Here is an 8,119-nt window from a genome sequence, read left to right on the forward strand (position 1 = left end):
TGTCTAGATATGGGAAAGTGGCCTGGAGCGCGTTCTGGTCAACCATCCGGTCCATCTCCCGTTGGAAGACAGAAACTCCGTTGGTGACGCCGAAGGGAACTCTGAGAAAGTGATAGAGCCGACCGTCAGCTTCAAAAGCTGTGTACTGGCGGTCCTCAGCCCTGATGGGGAGCTGGTGGTATGCCGACTTCAGATCAATCGTCGAGAACACCCGGTATTGTGCTATCTGATTGACCATGTCAGATATGCGGGGGAGTGGGTATGCATCTAGTTGGGTGTAGCGATTGATCGTCTGGCTGTAGTCAATAACTAGGCGCTGTTTTTCGCCAGTCTTCACTACCACCACTTGTGCTCGCCATGGGCTGGTGCTACTTTCAATAATCCCTTCCTTCAGGAGTCTCGCAACCTCGGATTTAATGAAGCTCCTATCCCCAACACTAACGCCTGCTTTTGGTAGCGATGGGCTTACAGTCGCGGGTGAGGTTAGCGAACAAGGAGGGGGGGGGGACTTTAAGGGTGGAGAGGCTGCAAATGGTGCACGGCGGGCGATTTAAAAGCTGCTGGCTGCAGACTGTGAGTGGGGGGAGGGGTCCGTCATACGCTAATGTGACACTCTTAAGGTGGCACTGAAAATCCAACCCCAGTAGAACGGCAGCGCAGAGATGGGGCAGGACCAGAAGTTTAAAATTTTTGTATTCTGTGCCCCTTACTGAAAGGGTCACTACACAGTAGCCACCGACGTCCGCTGACTGGGCTTTGGAAGCCAAAGAGATCCGATGGCGCGTCGGCAGGACCGGGAGAGAGTAACTGCGCACCGTGTCGGGGTGGATAAAGCTCTCCGTGCTCCCGCTGTCAAAAAGGCAGGTAGTGGCGCGGCCGTTTACCGTAATATCCATCATGGACCTGGACAGTTGATGAGGGAGAGATTGGTCCAGCGTCACGGAGGCCAGCGTATGGTCGAGCGAGTCGATGTGGTCGTCGGATGAGGCGGTGGTTGAGTCCGGGTCCCCCGTGGTTGAAGTCGGAGGCATCCAAGATGGCGGACAAAATGGCGGCGCCCACGGTCCCGATCCCCACGCGGCTGGGGGAGCCCAAGATGGCGGACAAGATGGCTGCGCCCACGGTTCGCACGCAGCGCTGCTGGCGTTAGCGGTCTTCCCTTTGCAGGCGCTAACGTAGTGACCTTTCTTCCCGCAGCCGGAGCAGGTAGCATTCTTCGCGGGGCAGCGTGCTCTAGGGTGTTTAGCTTGGCCACAAAAATAGCATTTTTGTGCCTTGGACATCGCTGCAGCAGTCGGAGGTGGCGGTCCCATGGCCCAAGATTGCGGCGTCCACGGCGCGGGGCGATGAGGGGAGAAAGCGTCCATATTTCTGTGGGCCGCGTCGAGCGAGAGCGCGAGGGACACTGCCTTTGTCAGGTCTATTTCACCCTTCTCCAGCAGCCTCTGCCGGGAGTAGTCGGACCTTAGACCCGCAACGAAAGCGTCTCGTATCAGTCCCTCCGCATGTGCCGCGGCCGATACTTCCTTGCAGTCGCAGCCGCGTCCGAGTACCCGCAGTGCCCGTAGGAAGGCTTCCACCGATTCCCCGGGCTGCTGTCTGCGAGATCTTAAAAGGTGCCTGGCATAGACCGTGTTAACCGGGCGTGCATACTGCCCTTTCAGTAGGTCGATAGCCGCCGCGTAGGTCATCGCATCTTGGATTAAAGTATAGACTTGGTGGCTCACCTTCGAGGCCAGGATTTTCAGTTTATTTTCATCAAGAGTCACGGTCGAGGCTTCCAGATACGCCTCAAAGCAACGCAGCCATTGTGCGAATTTAGTCGACGAACCCGCTTCTTGGGGGTCTAGGTCCAGGCATGTTGGTCTGAGGGCTCGCAGCAGCGCCTGCTGCTCAGCGTTTTGCGCCATCGGTTGATCAGCATCCGCAGCCAACATTTAACTTTGGTAATAAAATTGATGCACTATCAATTGCTACAAAAGACTGGAGATTGAGAAAGTAATAAACAGGCTTTTATTACCAAAGAACAGAGCATGCCTCTTGTGGTTGCCTGGTATCCAAAAGGGCCGGAGGCTTCTGAGCAGCGACCTTTATACCCAGCCATGAGGGTGGAGCCAGGGGCGGAGTCAGCTGAGGCATGCACAGACAAGTACAACAATATGCAAGAGTGAACAACAGTACTAACAGTGAACAACAATACTAACAACAGTGGTTTACCACATGTTGTCTTCCGCATTTTCTACACGTATTCTTCCCGCTGTCATATACTTGTTTTTGTGTGCTGTGCTTTTCGCGCACTGCATCTACTCTGTGATCCGGTTCAGGAGTTGTCCGCACGTCAGCCGTATGAGTATTCAGCGTTTTCATCTGTTGTTTTGTGGCTTCGTGAGCCCTCGCTGTATCTATGGCTTCTGATATTCCGAGCTTTTCTTTTCCTATTAGTTCTTTTTGCACTTCTGTATGTGCTGATCCTCATATTAGTTGGTCTACCAGCCTTTCTTCTAGTTCCGTAAACTTGCATTTGCTGGCTTCGTTTTTTAATCTCGTCAGGAAATTGTCAGCCGTTTCACCAGGTTCCTGTCTTAAGCGTTGGAATTTATACCTGTGTATGCGGTGGTTTGATTTAGGCTCGAGATGGTTACTGAACTTTTCATAAATCTCCGTAGGGTTCGTTTTATCCTCTTCGGATAAACTCCAGCTGTTATAGAGATCTAAGCCTTTTTCTCCCGCCCACAGTAGAATGTAGCTGACTTTTTCCTCATCGGAGGAGCCTTTCGGGAAACTTTTAAATGTAAGCTCGCATTTTTGCATAACTTCCGGAAAGCTGCCACGATATCGTCGGCTTCCCAGTTCATGATGGGGAGCATATTTGCGGTCAGTGCATTGGACGCCGCCATTTTAGCTGCCTGTAGAATTCGCGGTTAAAACGCTGCAGTGTTTACTTTTAAATTTCTTTCTTCAATCTGATATCATTTTTATTTGCGTAAGTTTTACTCACTTATACCACTGCCACCATGTTATGTCTTCTAGCGCTCGTAGTGCTTTGTAAAGACGCCTCTGGACTCGGCAGTTTGTAATTATAAACTACTGTTTTATTTGAGTTGTAATGGCTGCCTGCCGAATAGTGCAGGGTGATATTTCCAAGCGCCCTGTGCGGCGCCTGCGCACTATTTTCCCAGCATCGTAGTGCTGCTACACTTGATTTGAGTGTTAGTACACTTGTACAATGTAGTCCCAACATAACTATGTAACAAATACTATTAGTTATCTGTGCATTTTCAATGAGTTACTATTAGTTATTGGTGGAATCAAAGTTCCTCCCACCTCTTGTTCCCCGAGACTCGCTCCCTCACCCTTGGTTACCCTTCATCTGCTCGTGGGTGGTCTCTGAACGTCTCGCACAACAGCTGCTGGCGCAGTACCATAAGCACAAATACTCAACTACAGGGGATCCAACCTCCAAGGTAAATACAGTAACATTTACAGATGTCATGTGATCAGATCTCGCATGGTCAAATGGTGTGGTCAGGGTGTCACATGATCAATCCTCCAGGAATGCCTCCAATCAGAATTGGCAACCCTACTGTTAAGTTCAAATAGAGAGAGTTGTCCTGGTAGCAAATAGTGTGAATGATCACCGGAATGTTGAACTATGGTCTTCCAAAGAATTAACTATACCTCCTATTTTGGTATCCTCTGCAAATTTCAACACCACTCCCTGTAGGCCTATACCCATATCATTGATATACACAGTGAACAGAACCCTGTGGAACACCACTACCCATATCCAACCAGTCTGGAAAAACTGTCTTGAACTCAATGGTTTTTACCCTTCCAACAAATATTTAATCCAGTTTACTATCCCCCTAATTACATTTTAATTCCTAGTAATTTCCGCTGTGGTACTGTGTCTAAGGCTTTCCGAAAGACCATGTACAACAATATCACTAGCACATTTAACGTTTAAAAATGCCTCTAGGTACTTCAAAGGAGCGTTATCAAAGAAATTTTGACATCGAGCCACATAATATTAGGGCAGATGGTCATAGAGGTAGGTTTTAAGGAATGTCGTAAAGGAGGAAAGAGAGGCAGAGAGGTTGATGGAGGGAATTCCAACTGGCAGCTGAAGGCACGGCCGCCAATGGTGGAGCAATTAAAATCAGGGATGCTGAATAGTCCTGAATTGGAGGAACGCAGCAATCTCGGAAGGATGTAGGGCTGGAGGAGATTAGAGATGGGGAGGGGCAAGGCCGTGGAGGGATTTGAAAATGAGGATGAGAATTTTAAAATCCAGGTGTTGATTAACTAGGAGCCAAAGTAGGTCAGCGAGCACCGGGGTGAACGGGAGTTGGTGAGAGTTAGGGCACTGGCAGCAGAGTTTTGGATTATCTCAAGTTTATGGAGGGTAGAAAGTGGGAGGCCAGCCAGGAGTGCATTGGAATAATAAAATCTAGAGGGTAACAAAGGCATGAATGAGGGTTTCAGCAGCAGATGAGCTGAGGCAGGGGTGGAGTCAGGCGTGTTAGAGATGGAAATAGGCGGTCTTGTGATGGTGCAGATATGTGGACGGAAGCATATCTTGGGGTCAAATATGACACCAAGATTGCGAACAGTCTGGTTCAGCCTCAGATTGTTGCCAAGGAGAGGGATGGAGTCAGTAGCTAGGGAACAGAGTTTGTGGTGGGGACCGAAGACAATGGCTTCGGTCTTCCCAATATTTAATTGGAGGAAATTTCTGCTCGTCCAGAACTGGATGTCGGACAAGCAGTCTGACAATTTAGAGACAGTGATGGGGTCAACAGAGGTAGTGGTGAGGTAGAGCCAGGTGTCATTAGCGTACATGTCGACACTGGCGCTGTGTTTTTGGATGTCGTCGAGGATCAGCATGTAACTGAGAAATAGGAGGGGGCCAAGGATAGATCCCTGGAAGACACCAGAGGCAATGGTGCGGAAGCGGGAAGAGAAGTCATTGTAGGTGATTTTCTGGCTACGACTGGATAGATAAGAATGGAGCCAGGCGAGCGCAGTCCCATCCAACTGGACGATGGTGGAGCAACGTTGGAGGAGGATGCTGTGGTCAACCATGTTAAAGGCTGCAGACAGGTTGAGAAGGATGAGGAGGGATAGTTTATCACTGTCACAGTCACAGAAGGTGTCATTTGTGACTGATAAGAGCCATTTCAGTATTGTGGCAGTGTGGAAACCTGATTGGAGCGATTAAAACATGGAGTTCTGGGAAAAATGGGCACCGATTTGGGAGGCGACAGCACGTTCAAGGACTTTGGAGAGGAAAGCCAGATTGGAAATGGGGTGGTAGTTTGTAAGAACGGAGGAGTCCAAGGTTGGCTTTTTAAGGAACGGGCTGATGACGGCAGATTTGAAGGAGAGGGGGACAGTACCTGTGGAGAGAGAACTGTTAACAATATCAGCTAATAATGGGAGCCAGGAAGGGAAGTTTGGTGGTCAGCAGTTTGGTGGGAATAGGGTCGAGGGAGTAGTTGGTGGGTCTCATGGACAAGATGAGCTCAGACAGGGTATGAGGGGAGATCGGAGAAAAACTAGTGAAAGATGAGAGTTCAGGGCTAGGGCAGACCGTGGTGGGGGGGGGGTGGATCCTTGGAGGAAGTTTGACCCAGTGGGCTAGGGAGGGAAGCGGTAGAGGCAACTGAACGGATGGTCTCAATCTTGGTAACAAAAAGGTCTATGAGCTCCTTGTACTTGTTGGAGGTGAGGGTGGAGGAAACCGGGGAGAGGGGTTTAAGAAGCTGGTTTGCAGTAGAGAAAAGAAGGCGGGAGTTATCTTTGCATTCCAGGATAATCCTGGAATAGTGAGCAGTTTTGGCAGACGAGAGCAGGGCTGGATAATGCTGTGTTCCAGCCAGATCTGGTGGTGAATGGCAAAACCAGTTGTCCGCCACACCCGTACATCCACTGCATTTCCCCCATTGTCTGTTACCTCCTCAAATGATTCAATGAGGTTTGTCAAGCTCCATTGCCTCTTTTGAAATCTTGTGCTGGGTACTTTTATGTTCTCTGTCTAGAACTGTCATCCTTAGAGACTCAATTGGCTCTACCACCGACGTTAAACTAATTGGCCTGCAATTACAGATTAGGTCTCACTCCCTTTTTTAAAATGGGTACTATATTGGCTGCTCACCAGTCCTCCAGCACACATCCAGGCTCAACAGAGCCATGAAATATCATTGCTAGGACTTTGGCAGTTTCCTCCCTCAGGACCCCTGATGTATCCTGTTTGGCCCTATTGCTTTATCCTCCATTAGCCTAACTTAACTATGGTTTTCCTTTTTTCCATCATAATGTTGCTTATTTCACTGTCAACCACTTCAGAATTCACTTCCACTCTGATATCCTTAGAAAATAGATCTGCCATTTTTTAATTGTCAACCCTGTCTTTTTAGTGGTCCCACCTTACTATTAACAATTCTCTTTTTACTGCTGTACCTTTTAAAATACTTTACTATCCCTTCGAGTGTCAGCTGTGGCTCAGTGGGTAGCACTCTCTAGGTGGGAAGGGCTAGGAGTGAGCAGGTGTTACTGGTTGCCTGATTGCTGCAGGGAGTTGGAGTGAGTTTGTAAAAGGTTGGTGGTGGGGTTTTTTTCAGGTTTTAGGGCCTTTTTGGCCCATAAACAACAGCCAGATGACTGCTGAGGGGTCTGGAGGGCCGGGCCCCTCAGAGGACAGTGTTCCCAAGCTGAATTTAATTAGGGGGGAAACTGTGGTTGGAAGGGAAAGAAAAAGGCCCAAAGATTTGGGCCGGGACCCCAGGAGGTTTGGAAAAGAAAACATGGTGGTGGTTCAGTGCGAGGATAAGGAGATATGAGCTTGGGATATTATCCAAGCGGTACATGAGGACTGTGGCGAGGGAAGCTGCTTTGCCTGCTGACCAAAGCCGAATGTTGGGTGACGATCAGTGGCTGAGAGGAGGTGGAAAGACTTTTACTCAGTTTGAAAGTTGGCAATAAGTTCTTGGAGGTATTTCTGCTATATTCGGAAGAGGTGATGGTCTCATTCTTAAACTTGCCGGTTTTTATTGAGGACGTTGTGCTAATCAAAAAGTTGGAGTCGTGGGACATTAAAATTTGCTCAGCAATAAAGAGGAGATACTATCCCGGAACACGGGTAGCAGATGGAACCCGTTATGTAAAGGTGCAGTTCCCAGAGGGGGTGAAGCCATTACCGTACAACATGAAATTCGAGACAATGGAAGGAGTGCAGTACTTCCGAGTACTGCATAATAACCAAGTGAAGGTTTGTTATTATTGTCTTGGACACGACCATCTTGTAAGAAACTGTCCAGGTTTGTACTGTTATAATTGCTGCGAGTCTGGACACATCGCTCGGAGCTGCAAGGCAGAGAGCTGTGGGCTGTGTCACAAAGGCCCCACCCGCTGTGAGTGTGAGGCAGAAGGAAGCTCTATGAGTGACGAGGAGATGGGAGAAGGAGCAGGAGGGGTAAGTGGAATGGCCAGAGGAGCGGAGCAGCTGGTAAATTGAAGGAGAAAAGAGCACAGGAAAAGGCAGAAAATTGTGGAGCAGAGAACAGGATGGAGATGGTGGAAAACACACCAAGTACAGTGGAAAAGAACAAAGACAGCAGAGGGCAGCAAGGGTCGAGTGTAGATCCGAGCCTTAATACGGTTCAGCTCTCCCTAAAGAGTCTGGTGTCCACGGGGGGAGAGGAGGCAGGAGCGGGGTGTGTGGTAAATGTAAGTACTCCAACGAAAGACGGGGAGTCGGACATCTTGGTGAGCAGGAGGGGGCAAGACAAGGAGAGGGTGCAAGAGGCAGGAGCCTTAAAGGGGCAGCAGGACGGGAGTGGTGAGACAAAGACGCCAGAAGGAAGCAATACAGGTGCGCCATTGTCCCAGAGAGAGAAGGATCAGGGAGCAAGGGTCAGAGGTGGAGATGAGGTCGAAGGGAGCGGCACTGTTGGAGAATCCGCGATAGCAGGAACATGCTCTATGGGAGATGATGTATCTGACGGGGAGCAGGATTATGTATCTGACGGGGAGCAGGCACAGTGGGTTACAGAAGAGCTTGAGAGTGAGGAATTAGTGGGGGACAGAGACATGGAAGTGGGGGTGGGGTGGCATCATG

Source organism: Somniosus microcephalus, chromosome 7 (assembly GCF_052327205.1).
Source record: "Somniosus microcephalus isolate GS21.2 chromosome 7, FLI_Smic_1.0, whole genome shotgun sequence".
In the NCBI taxonomy this organism is placed as follows: Eukaryota; Metazoa; Chordata; class Chondrichthyes; order Squaliformes; family Somniosidae; genus Somniosus; species Somniosus microcephalus.